Raw genomic sequence first — 13213 nt, forward strand, 5'->3', positions numbered from 1 at the left:
TAACAAGGATTAAGGTAAAATAATGCACTAATGTTCAACTGCTTTCAATTATAAAAGGACAGGATGAGAGAGATCATATAGTGAGATAAAGTTCATGTTCCCAAGACCTGGGCATTTACTACAATTCAAGCTCAAAATAAATCAACTGTTGATTTATTTTGTGATATCAAAAAATCTATGGTAAAGTTGAGTTCCATGAAGAAAAACATTGTTCAGTGGGGAGGATATAATAAACCTTTCTTGTATTTAACAGGTGTATCACACTCGAAGTACTGTGTTCAGTTTCAGTTGCTATATTCTCCAAAAGACATTGACAGGGCAGAGCATGGATAGGTGAATAGAATATTAAAACCATAACTTAAAAAATAAGTTGAAGCAATTAGGGAGGTTTAACCTGAAGAAAAACATATTTGAGGGGGAATATGCTTATGTTTCAACCAACCATGATATTTTCATGTCATATGTTAAACATTGGCAGATATCTAATACTTTTTTCCTTCATTACTGTGGAATGTCATGACAAAAGAAACTCAGTCTCTCAAATTACAGTCATTAGCTTCTCAGGATAGAGATGCAATGTATTATCTTGAACGAGGCTTAAAAATAACTTTAACTTAAGCCTGACAAACCATTTTTCATTTATATTAGATGGACTTTTTGCTTCAGGTTTCAGTTAGATTGCCTCTAATTTCATTCTGAACTCTAAGATTTTATGAACCTATAGTCAAACTTGAATGTGTCTGTCTCTTGTGGATTAAACACTTTAATGTGAAGCTCTACGTAGGTGTTTCAATAATTTAATGAATTTGTGATTGGATATTCTCTGTAGTTATATTAAAACCACACCTCATCCTCTACAATTTTTGTCCATGTCCTTCCACAACTCCTCAGTAGTGGCTCTCTGCAACATCTCAGAGGTCTTTCTTTGGGTCTTCTCACATTCCTTGGGTACTAGTGCAGCACTAGGAGAATTCCTATCTTATTGTTTGCACTCATGTCATATTGGTCCACCTCCTTTTCCAATCATACTTTTCCTGGATGACATATTTTAGGCTACTTTTTCCCTGGAAATCATCTTTGATAATGTACTGCACTACAGCCTAACAAATTGCATAAATGAAAAGTTATCTGGTTTGGGTAGTTTTTCCATGGATGATAGCACACTTTTTAGAAGCTATGTTAATTTGGGTTTAGAAATTCAATGTGCTCATCAATTTTTCACCTCCTGTATTATCCCTTGAAATTCTTAAACTTTGTTTTCTAAATCAAAATTGACAATAGCAGAACTTCAGTGGATCATGTTTGACTTAATAAGTTCCATTTCCCCCTATCCCTTAAAGCCTAGATGTTTTAAAGGAATACTGCAATTCTCATGTTCTACGAGGCAAAGAAAGGGGTAAAATGGCCATTTTATTGAAGGATGATACATATAGAAAACATTAACACCACCAGGAATGAAATTATTATATAATTTTACATTTAAAGGGTTTTTACTCTGCAAATGTGCTTACAGGCTTTAGTGATGCAAGCATAATTATGCACTGAAATACATGAAAATTAAATGAGCTTTGGCAAACTAGAATAATGAAGTTATTTCACTTTTGAGAATAGAATCTGTAACCTGTGGCCCATTACCAAAGCTCTGGGCTTACCGGGATTAGATTTAGTCTTGAATGCTTCCTATTAATAAGCCTATGTCTCATTGCCTCAACAAAAATTTCTGTCAGAAATATTGAAATTTGGCTTGTGTCTGTGATGTTCCGTTCAGGCCTTGAGAGGGTGGGGGAAGTATCAATCAATATTAAATAACTACTCCATGCTAGGTGCTGAGGATACAAGGACAAAAGTGAAACAATCCTTGTCCCCCAGGTGTTTACAGCCTAGGTGTTCATACCATCATGGGTAAGACAACATGTATATGCATTCTACAAGTATATATAAAACCAATGCAAAGCAGACACAAGGTAACTTTGGATTGGGTACAGACCCTAGCACCTTGGGAGTAAGGAAAGTTCTCATGCTGAAAGAGATGCTTGAGCTGAGTTTTGTTTTATTTTGTTTTGTGGGGCAGTGAGGGTTAAGTGACTTGCCCAGGGTCACACAGCTAGTGGCAAATATCTGAGGCTGGATATGAATTCAGTTCCTCCTGAATCCATGGCCAGTGCTTTATCCACTGTGCCACCTAGGTGCCCCCTTGAGTTGAGTTTTTAAGGAAACAAATGAATATAAAATGCAAGAGTATGGAGGAAGAACATTCTAGGCCTGAGGGATGTCCAAAGCAAAGTTAAGAACATAGGCCATGCAGTGTAATTTATGAAGAATACAAAGTACACCACTTTGGCTAGACAATTGTCTGTGCATTATGGGGACTAATACATAATAAGTCTGGGAAGATAGAAAGGGGATAGGTTAGGAAGAATTTTAAATGCTAAACCAAGGAGTGATAAAATGAAAGCACCAGGTATAGACAACTGTTTTCTAAGGTTTGGAGCATGAAAGAAAGAAGAGATGTAGGACAATAGTTTGAGGAATGATAGAAACATTTTTGTTTTGTTGTTTTGGGGTTGTTTTTTTTTTTTTTTGCAGGCAATGGGGGTTAAGTGACTTGCCCAGGGTCACACAGCTAGTAAGTAAGTGTCAAGTGTCTGAGGCCAGATTTGAACTCAGGTACTCCTGAATCCAGGGCCGGTGCTTTAACCATTGCGCCATCTAGCTGTCCCATAGAAACATTTTTAAAGGCAGGAAGAAATCTGGGTATATTTGTAGATAGCAATGAAGGAGCCAGTGGGTGAGGAAAGATTGACAATAGGGAAAGAGAAGCAGATGATGGAAGACATTAGTTCCTGGAGGATATAGGAGAGAAGTTGATCAAGAACACAAGTAGAGGTGTTGGCACTGGTAAGGAGAAAGGCCACTTAACCTTTAGAGATAAGAGCAAACAAGGAATAGACAGGGAAGGATGCTGAATGACTTGAAGTGTAGAAATCAGAAGGAGAGGAAGCTAGAAGGACACTTTTGCTTTTTTCAGTACAGTTTAAGGAAAGATCCTCTCCTGAGAGGCAGGGGGAGACAATGATGGCTATGATGGCTATGAGATAGTAGCAATTCTTCTGTCTTGACTCCAGGAAGGTAGATTCAGAAGGAAGGAGAGTGAATTGACTAAAAGGAAAAGGCCAACTCAAATGGGGAAAAATCAGGTTATTATTATTGTAGTACCCCTTATGGGACCTCTTTTCCAACTTTCCTTGAATAGGCAAATTGGGTTCCCAGATGGGAGAATACTGTTTCTCTCTTCATGATTCTAGGTATAACTCTGAGGGATTATTTTTTTCACTAATACTGTCATTCAAAAGCCCCATATGGTGTGTTCCCCATTGATTATCAACTAGAGTTAATATTAAACGAGTACAGCAAGGGCAGTTTTCAACACTGCTATCAGCCACTGCTGCTCTGGGAAAAGTGCTGTGAACCTCTCTAATCACCTCTTGATGGGACCTCAGAAAGCTGATACATCTCCTAAAGTCACATTGTTCCCTGCTGAGACAGAAGGGTTTGGGGAGAGGGAGAGAGAAGCTCTCTTCTAGACTGTTTGCTGGAATGAGATTCTGGACTGGCTTGCTACATGTTATAAATGGGCCCAGGTCCCTAGTCACTGAGCCATCTAGCTGCCTGTAGATTTTAGGACCAACCAAAAAGACTTTATATGTTTTCCCTTACTTACTGAACAAGGACTTTCTTATTCAGACTCTATTTTTAAATGTCTCTAACCAGTTAACCAGTGTTCAGTTCCCGTTAGGATATATAATATAGAGGTAGAAGGGTGCTATCATGTTTTTCACAATGTCCCATAAATTCCAGGTTCCCTTAGTAATACAATTGTAAGTCTCTAATAATTTCAACAACCCCAAAGTGGTTATTTTCTTCTTGCTGTCTACTGGTTTTGCTACCAGGAAAAACTAGGGAAATTTTCTTCAATGACCAAAAGAGAAATGGACATATTTCATTTCTTCAGATGACTACATTCAGGTTTTCTTATTGAAGTTCAATTAACAGGAGTACAACTGGGATCTATTAAAAAAAAGTTTTGGTCTAACTCTCTAAATGATGTAAGATGCCTATTAACCTGTGGTCTGTAAGCAAAAACAGAAGTCTAGATTCTCTTATTGTATCTCCTCTAGTCTCCCCATAACCTCCTAAAGGTCATTTTCTATGACAGGGGAAATATTCTGCCTTGCAGGTAATGCTCCCAGACTGCCGCTCTCTCTTTGATGACTCGAGCAGTCCAACTAATTACCTCTCTTGGTAGTGCTGTAGGAGGTAAGAACAGTGAAAGGAATTATTCCCCCACCTCAAGTACCCCTTTTCTCTCCCTATTATGCTTTTCTTCCTTCTTCCCTCCAGACAGTGAAGTTAGGAGAAAAAGATGAATGAGTTCCTTCTATAGACCAGGTCCTCCCTTCCAAGTGGAGAGTACAGAAAACTCTTGGAGTGAAATTAACTTCAGCAAGCCCTTTCTTACCAAAGTTTCTGGGGGCTAAGTGATTTAGGAAGTTTGAATGCATCTGAATCCTCCAGAAAGTTGCTGAGTCTTTCAAAGGATTTCCAGCATGGAACTTAGCCGTGGGTGCTTAAGAGGTTTATACTCCACATGAGTGTATAAAACTCCAAAGTTTAAAGAAGAAGCAGAAGAAAGAAAGTGACTGCTGATATAGACATAGATGGGTCTGCAGAGGCAGAGCAGCTCTGTGGATGAGATCCTTTTAAGCCCTCAATGCCCCTTTATTCTATGGATGTAATTTCCCAGAGTTAAGGGAGGAAATTTGAGAGAGAAGTGAATGACTTTCACCGCACAGGCAAAATTGCTTTTCATTTAAGTAAGCATACACGTAGAAGTGCTTCTGAACTTAGAGTCCCCCAAACCTCATTTGGGGCAATTTCAGATAATGCTTTTTACATCAGGCTACGGATGCCACTCCTGGGCTAACATTGTATCTATGTGGTGTGCTATTGATTCTGGCAGCAGAATGCAAATGGGGCTTTCTATCTTGATGGAGGTTAAATATACATGTTAAATACAACTCCCAGAATTTCTGAGAATGCTGTTAGATAATGTTCCCAGTAATAGGTAGGACTCGGTACATTTTCAAGGAGAAATATTATGCAGCTTGAGAATAAATGCATTAGTAAATTTAATGTGTATACGTGTGTTTTAGTTGCAACAAAAAGTACAATTTCTGAAGCCCTAGTCACTGTAGGAAAAAAAAAGAAATAGAGAAAGTTATGGCTGTGTGTACAAAGTATGTACCCATGAGGAACAGTTTTGATTGTGTGCCTTGAGGCAGCAACATAAATATCACAGCCACAAACATTTATTATCCCTTAAGGTATAGATGCTATGGGGAAATTGAAAGAGGTATGGGGTTTTTGAACTTCGTGAAACTTAGTCTCGTTGGACTTATTCTTACAGGCTACCATAGTAAAGACTTATCTTAGTTCTCCTTTAGTGAAGACATTTTACCTCCCTCTTGGTGACCTGTGTAGAAATTAGCTTGTGGGTCTTGGTGAGTAAACAAAATAAAAGGATTCCTGAAATCACAGAATTTTAGAATCGTATGGTACCTCAGCAGCCATTTGGTTCAGCTCATCCTTACAAAAGAATCCCCCACACTAAGACCTACCAAAGAAGTGGTTATTTAGTTTTTGCTTAAAGATCTCCAATAAAAGAGAAACTCACCTGCCTCCCCAGGAAGCAACACATTGAATCCACTTGGATTATCTGTAATTGCTAATGAACATTTCTGACTTTCTCCTTCTTAGACTGTTTTCTACTTCACTTGAAAGAGTTTCTAGGGAATATGACTCCCTCTCTCCATGCTCAGGAGAAGCACCTCCTCATGCAGAAAAAAAGAAAAAAAGAATTGGAGGTCATAAATTGTGCTAACAAAAAGTGTGAGGTCCCACACAATGAAAGAAAAATAAATAACAAGGAACATTTATATATCATTTTAAGGTTTGAAAAACACTTTATATCTATTATGTTTTTTGATCCTCATAAAAACCTTATGAAGTAAATATTTCAGGTATTATCTCTAGTTTAGAGATAAGGAAAGTGAACCTCATAGAGGAAATATGATTTAGTCATGATCACAGTTCATATCAAAAGTAGAATATAAATTCCTATTTTCTTGATTATAACTGATACCCTTTCTTCTCCACTGCTTCTTTTAACAAATCTAGTAATGTCATCTTTGCTTAGTTTGTGATCAAAGAGGAGTACAGATATATTTTTAAATAAACTAAAATGATTCAAAATGTATGTGAATAGCATTACCTTTTTGTTCAAACAAAAAACTCAGTGAGAAAAGACACCCCAGACTTGAATTATTTGTTTCATGTTGACAAAAGAGTGATGTAAAGCATGAGTTTTGGTGGTAAACACATTTCAGTTTATGATTTCAACTTAGAGAATTTGCCTTATAAAGTTCTTGCTTCTTAGTCCTGAGCTCATTCCCCAGTGTAGTGCTCCAGATGGCATCAAATATGCAACAAAGTAATTGAAACACTTGCATAAGGAAAGCATCGTTTGAGAATTGCATATTAGCTTCTCCTTCCCAGTAAAAAGTATACCATAAGGGTATTGTATCTTTCCTAGTTGGTCTGGCTACTGCTATTCTTGTGGGGTTTCAGTAATACACTCTCAGACACGAATCTATAGATTAGCCTGAAGTAAACTATCATCTGTGACCACCAATCCCAGTATCTTGCCCCACTGAGAACCCAACTGAAATCTCTGCCCTTAACATACATACACAATGACAAGCAGAGTCCTGCAAAAAAGAATTTAAACCTCCTAGAGGCTTAAAAAGCTAGATTCATTTTCCTTGCACCAGTGCTCAGGACGCTGTCATAAGACTAGGAAAATAGGGCCCAGCTATCAGATTATTCAGGGATTGAGTCCTATGTTAGAAGGCATCCGAAAATGAAATCCTTAGCACATTTTCATCAGTCATGGCTTCGTCAATAACCTTCTAACAAACTAGAGAGAAATCACGTTCTATAGCAGGCTTTTTGTGCTAAGTTTCATAGTTATTGCCACATAGCTACTTATGAATGTAAAGGGTAGTTCCCTTGTGGAATAGCTACAGATGTGAAATGTGCAGATGTCAGGTGACCGATTCCCAAATTCCAGCATCAGAACTGTTGAATACCTGAATCTAATCTGCAGCCATTTGGAGATGAACAGCAGATGTGACACTTGTGACTTTTAGTAAAATACCTATTTTTTAAAAAAATAAAATAAGAGTAAAATGGCTTCTTACTAGAAACAAATTCTAGAATATTTCCTTTTTTTTTGATTAACTTCTTCCTAATTTTTCCAGTCTAAAGAATTCTGCTAACTTGTTAATTATTGGTGTGGCTGAAATGAGCTTTTCTGCAAATAATTATTAACAGAAACCCCCATCCCACACAGAATGTTAGATGACTTCAGTGTTATTCTCTGATATAGAGTTCTATATTTCCTTGAAGCTTTGAACAAGTTGGTAAAAGGAATTCATAATCTAGAGAGAATCTTCACCATTATAGCTTCAAAATGGAATATTTCAGAAATCTACATTTTTATGAAGCATGTGACAGTAACCCATAGTGATTAATTTGTATTAGTTTTTGACATATAAAGAATCTCAGTGTGTACCAAGAGCTGTACCAATCTGTTGGAAATCAGCGAATGTTACCCAGTGAGTTAAGGTTCACAAAGCGCTTTACTTATACATTTTCTCATAAGTATCATAACTGGAGGCAAATTGTATATTTGCCATAATTTCCAAAAACTGCGATTGCTCATGGGAGAGTTGTTTCTTATGAGCCCTTTTCCTTCTGGGAATTAATGTGCTTTCACATACTATCTTGAAATCTAATTTTTTTTCCTCACTGGGATTTTATGGTTTCAAAGACACTTTCAGGGAAGGAAAAAAAACACCTGGGAATATGAAAACAGGCTGTCTGCTTTTTATCTCATTGGAAACATGAATATCATTAAAGAACAATGGCTTCAAAGTCAGAGAGAGCCAAGGTTCAAACCTGTCTCTCACACTTGGTACTTGTGTGTCCTTGGAAAGTCACTTAATCTCTGGGGTCTCAGTTTCCATATTTTTTAAAATGAAAGGCTAGAACTAGATAGCTTCTGGGGTCCCATTAATCCCGAAGTCTAGGAATCCTAGGGTAGTGATGGCCCCATATAGAAAATAATTATTTTGAAAATATTTAGATCTATACTTCTTTAATTAAGCAAAAATTTAAATGACTAAATTTTGTACAATACCACACAAAATAAATTATACTCTGTTTGCATTGGTTTTGTTTTTGATTTTTGCAGGGCAATGAGGTTTAAGTGACTTGCCCAGGGACACACAGCTAGTGTGTCAAGTGTCTGAGGCTAGATTTGAACTCAGGTTCTCCTGAATCCGGGGCTGGTGCTTTATCTGTTTGCATTGTTTTTAATTAAATTTTATGTTCCAATAAGATTTGCCTTCTTTCCCTCTCAGCTGTCTTCCTCCAATGATAAAGCAAAGACAAACAAAACCCATTTGCAAACATGTGTGGTCATTGCTTACACTGTTAAAATATTTGCATTTTAAGAGACTTGGTATCTGGTTAAATGAATAAGTCACACTATGGCATTTTATTAAGCACTGCCATTTTGAGGAAGAAGAAAAGCTTTATACTATATTTAGTGGGTAAATATAGTGTACTGTTCCTTTGGGCAGCTAAGTGGCATAGTAGGTAGAGTACAGGACCTAGAGTTGGAAAAACTCATCTTCCTGAGTTACAATCAGACCTTAGATATTTACTATGCGACCCTAGGTAAGTCACTTAACCCTGTTCGCCTCAGTTTCCTTATGTGAAAAATGAGCCGAGGAGGGAAATATGCAAAACCACTCTCTAGTATCTTTGCCAAGAAAATCCTCAACTGGTGGGGGTCACAAAGAGTGAGACCATGATTGGAAAACAATACAAATATTCCTTTATTTTACTACTCTTTCATATGGGAAAATTTGTTGTTGAATTATCTTAGAGTTGTGAAAGCTACTCAGAAGGTTCTAAAATCACTGTTGATCATTTTTTTTGAATGTGAATAATTGTAGAATCTCAGCACAATATGAATATCAGAATATTGTATAACATAGGACAAATATGATTCTTCTGATTATAGGGAGAAGATGAGAATTCAGTTACTAGCCATAAGTTGAGGTGGGATTGATTGCAGAGAGGACCCAAAGTCTAGTCAGAGTGATCAGGAGTGAGATCCAGGTGAAAGGACAGATTTCAGAAATGAATAAAGTAACTTTGTTGAGTAGCAACTATAAGACCAGCAGAAAAGAACAGCTTGCAAGCAGAGAATTAGAGCAGTCACCTAGTGGATTGACTAGTTTGGCTGAAACATCAGTCCAGTGAAGTGTTAGCAAAGCACAGCATGGATCAACTCAACTTAGCAGTGGAAGCAACTGTTCAACACCAAAGCTATATTCATCCAGGAACTTTAATAGAAAATTCCTTAGACAGAAATGACAACAAAACCTGCAGTCCAAAGCTTTGTGTTATCCCGAGTACATGCATCTTCCTCATTTAGGTTCCTCTCTCATGCTGGAAAATTTGTGTACATGTGTTCACTCTTCCTCATAGATAATGAATACATTGATAGTAGAGTATGACCCAAGTCCATGTGTAAATATTGATGTATTTTTTATTTTCTGAATGTGTTTTAATATACGAATACCCATGATATTTCTTTTCCCTTATTGTTAAGCAAATAGTTATGTTAAGAGTAAAAATATAACTTACATAAACAGAATCATATCGGATTGTGGATAGTTCCATTCACTCCCCCATCCCCACCCCCACATACAACCCACTAAAGAATTAAAAACTTACCAAAAAGAATAATTGTGAAAAAATAGCAATGAGAATCAGGAATGTATGTGAGGAATTGAGGAACAAAGATTAATTAGCTAAAACAGGTGGAAGGTGGAGTGAAGTGCAACCCATAGCAGCTAAAAGACTAGGCCATAGGTCAGTGCTACAAGGGACAAAGCAGTAGTCTCATCCCCACATGAGGCAGGATGTGGGGCTAGTATAGCATCCAGGAAATTGGTGCTCAACCCAGGAAACAGGGAGCTTATGCCCACTCCAGAATCCAAGCAGTCTAGGCTTTAACCACAGCATGAGTCAAGGCCAGACAATTCCTCCAGAAGGCAAGGACCTAGTTTCAGAAACTGAACTCAGGATCAAAGAGGGATGAGTAGTGTCTGAACTAGGCACAAATTCCTAATCCAGAAATTGAGGCTGGAGATGTGAGTAAAGAAATAAACAAAAAATGTTGAACACAAAGAAAAAATACCTTACAGTGAAAGATACTCAGGGGATAAATCCAGAAGAAGAAGCTAAAGGGAAAAAAAAAGTACACGTCATAGCCATCAGAACTGTAACAAGAAATATGATATAGGGTACCTAGGGATGAAATAAATGACAAGCATAATTAATACTTTGGAACAGATGGTGATAAAACTTATCTAAAACTGAACTCTTAAAATTAGAACAGGCAAAGCAGAATACATATTCCATGAAACATCATGAAAAATTAAAACAAAATAAAAATATTTTTAAAAGAGGAAAACAACAGCATATATACATCAAAAAATGACCTAGAAAACAGTTAAAGGAGAAATAATCTGAGAATTACTATGCTGGTTGAAAATTGTAACAGAAAAAACCCTTAGTTGCCATTTTTCAAGAAATCATGAATGAATATTGCTCAAATTTCCTAGAAACAGAAGGCAAAATGAAAATAGAGTCTACTAGTCATCTCTTGAAAGAAACCCTCCGCACCCCCAAAGAATGAAAAGCCCATTGGTAGGGACTTAAGATCTAGTGTAAGGCGAATATATTCTCACACAGTGTTAATATCTAGAAACCTGAGAGAGTTTGAGTTTCCACCATGATAGTTGTAATCTCACTTTGGGAAACTAGACCTGAAAGTGTGAGAGTAAGTCCCACAAATACACCTGTGAGTTTCTAGGGACTACAATGTGACTGACCACCCCATGTTACAGATAAATGCCAATACATCAAAATACTAAGGTTTTCATTGAGGGTATTACCAGAATCAATAGCATATTCTTCAAAGGATTTCAGAATTTGAAGGAAAACCAATTGAGAATTCTTTTTCAAATAATAAACTTATAGGTAAAAGAGAACTTCCAGATGATTAAGTCCATTTTTATACATGGAAAACAGTCACAATGAGGTGAAATTATGTGTCCAAAAATCACATAATTTTGATTGGAACTCCTATCCCCTGATTCTCCAACCCAAAGCCCTTTTCACTGTATTTTTTTTAATTGGACCATTATACAATGGTACATGGAAAGCAAATTGTCTTTGTTTAACATAACTTTATAAATGAATAATTTTTCAAACTTTTTTTTCTAAATGGTCTTTCTTATCCCAACAAAAAAGGAAAAGACCTGAAGCTTTATATCTCAGACTTTTTATTTGAATTCTGTCATATAGGTTTTAAGGAAAGCCAAGGAAATGAAAAAAAATTAATTTGAATTTGATGTTGACCCTACAATCCTCTATTAAAAAGAATCTTCTTAAAATTGGTTTTATAGCTGTCCTGCAAAAGCCAGGCTTTTACCCATTTTTGTTCTCAGTAGAATTAGAGAATAGCCATTTACTAAAAGCATAAGCCTATTTTCTGGAAATTTCCGTTGAATGTAACTAATGCATCCACTTACTCTAATGCTATGTTTAGTTGTTCTCTGCCACCATACAGATGTTATTCTCATTTTTATTTGGTATGTGCTCAACCTTTCAGAGCTAGACTGTTCCAGGAAACTGCTCATCAGTCCCTCGGTGTCTACTGCTCAAAGCAAGAAGTGGATGTTTTTCCATGCTATTAGTTCATTTTTAGTGGAGAGTTATATTTTTCTTTCATTATGGTTCAAATGAAAGATCATAAATATTGACTTTTAAAATAAATAAGGTGAGGGGTAAGAGTGAAGCCCCAAAGAATCTTATAGAAACTGGGGTACAAAAAAGAAATTGAGACATTAAGATAACCACCAACTTTACTGTGCTTACATTAGCACCATCAAAGAGACAAGGAAAGAAAACAAGTATTATTTCATAAAATTTTACAACTGAAGGAGAATTTTCAGATCATCTGGTCCAATTCGATCATTTTATGAATTGGGAAACTGAGGCTCAGGAACTGCTGTCGGTCACACTTGACTCAGTTCAGACTGGGAGGTCAGGTTCAGGATTGGAATAAAATGAGAAACTTGTAGACTATAACAATAACAAATGGAGATTTGCTTAACTGTAACATGGAAAGGAGACTGCCCTGTTTTAGGAACACACAGCTACCCTTATCTCCATACAGAAGTTACTCAGGTGAGCAGGGTGTGGTGACTCACAAGGCAGTGGTACATCTATCAAATTGAAAGGTCACTGACTTCTTGTGCATATGCCCTTGAACTGCTGGGAAGCCACAACAGGGGCTTAGTTAAGCCATAGGACTCTGAACCAATCAAGCCTCTAAGATAGTATTCTTAGCATTTAGACAATTATTGCTCCCGTAATAAAGAAGTTAAGGCCCAAACAGGACTAGAATCTAGGTGTTTTGAAGCTTCTTCCAATGTCTTTTGTTTCCTTTTGTTTTGTTCATTTTTGTTTTCTTCCTCCCTATTATCCTACCTGGTGGGAACAAGCTGGGATAAGGCTAGCACCAAAACAAGCCTGATGTTGATATTTACCTTACTAGATTTTTAGCTCTTTAAAGGACTGAGGCTTATTTATCTTATTTATGTTTCCCTTTGCCTTAAAGTGACTGCTTAGTAAAGGTTTCTAGAATGAATGGAGAAATTAATGAATAAATGCCATTTTTTTCATTTTGGTTCCTATACATTCAAAATAGCCCAAATAGGAATAGATGTTTGAGGTTGTTAGATGATTTCTACTGATTTTTGAGGCAAAGAAAAGGGAGTCCTTTGGCTTTTCAGATCTCAGAATCTAAGAATTGGATGGAAGCTATCTAGTCTCATCCAGTCTATAGTAGAACTGGGACTAACTCTAAAACATATGTGACATGTGTTGTTCAGTCCTGCACTTAATCACAAATCTGCAGTGATAAGGAAATCACTACCCAGTGAAA

The sequence above is a fragment of the Dromiciops gliroides genome, chromosome 6, assembly GCF_019393635.1.
Source record: "Dromiciops gliroides isolate mDroGli1 chromosome 6, mDroGli1.pri, whole genome shotgun sequence".
Lineage (NCBI taxonomy): Eukaryota > Metazoa > Chordata > Mammalia > Microbiotheria > Microbiotheriidae > Dromiciops > Dromiciops gliroides.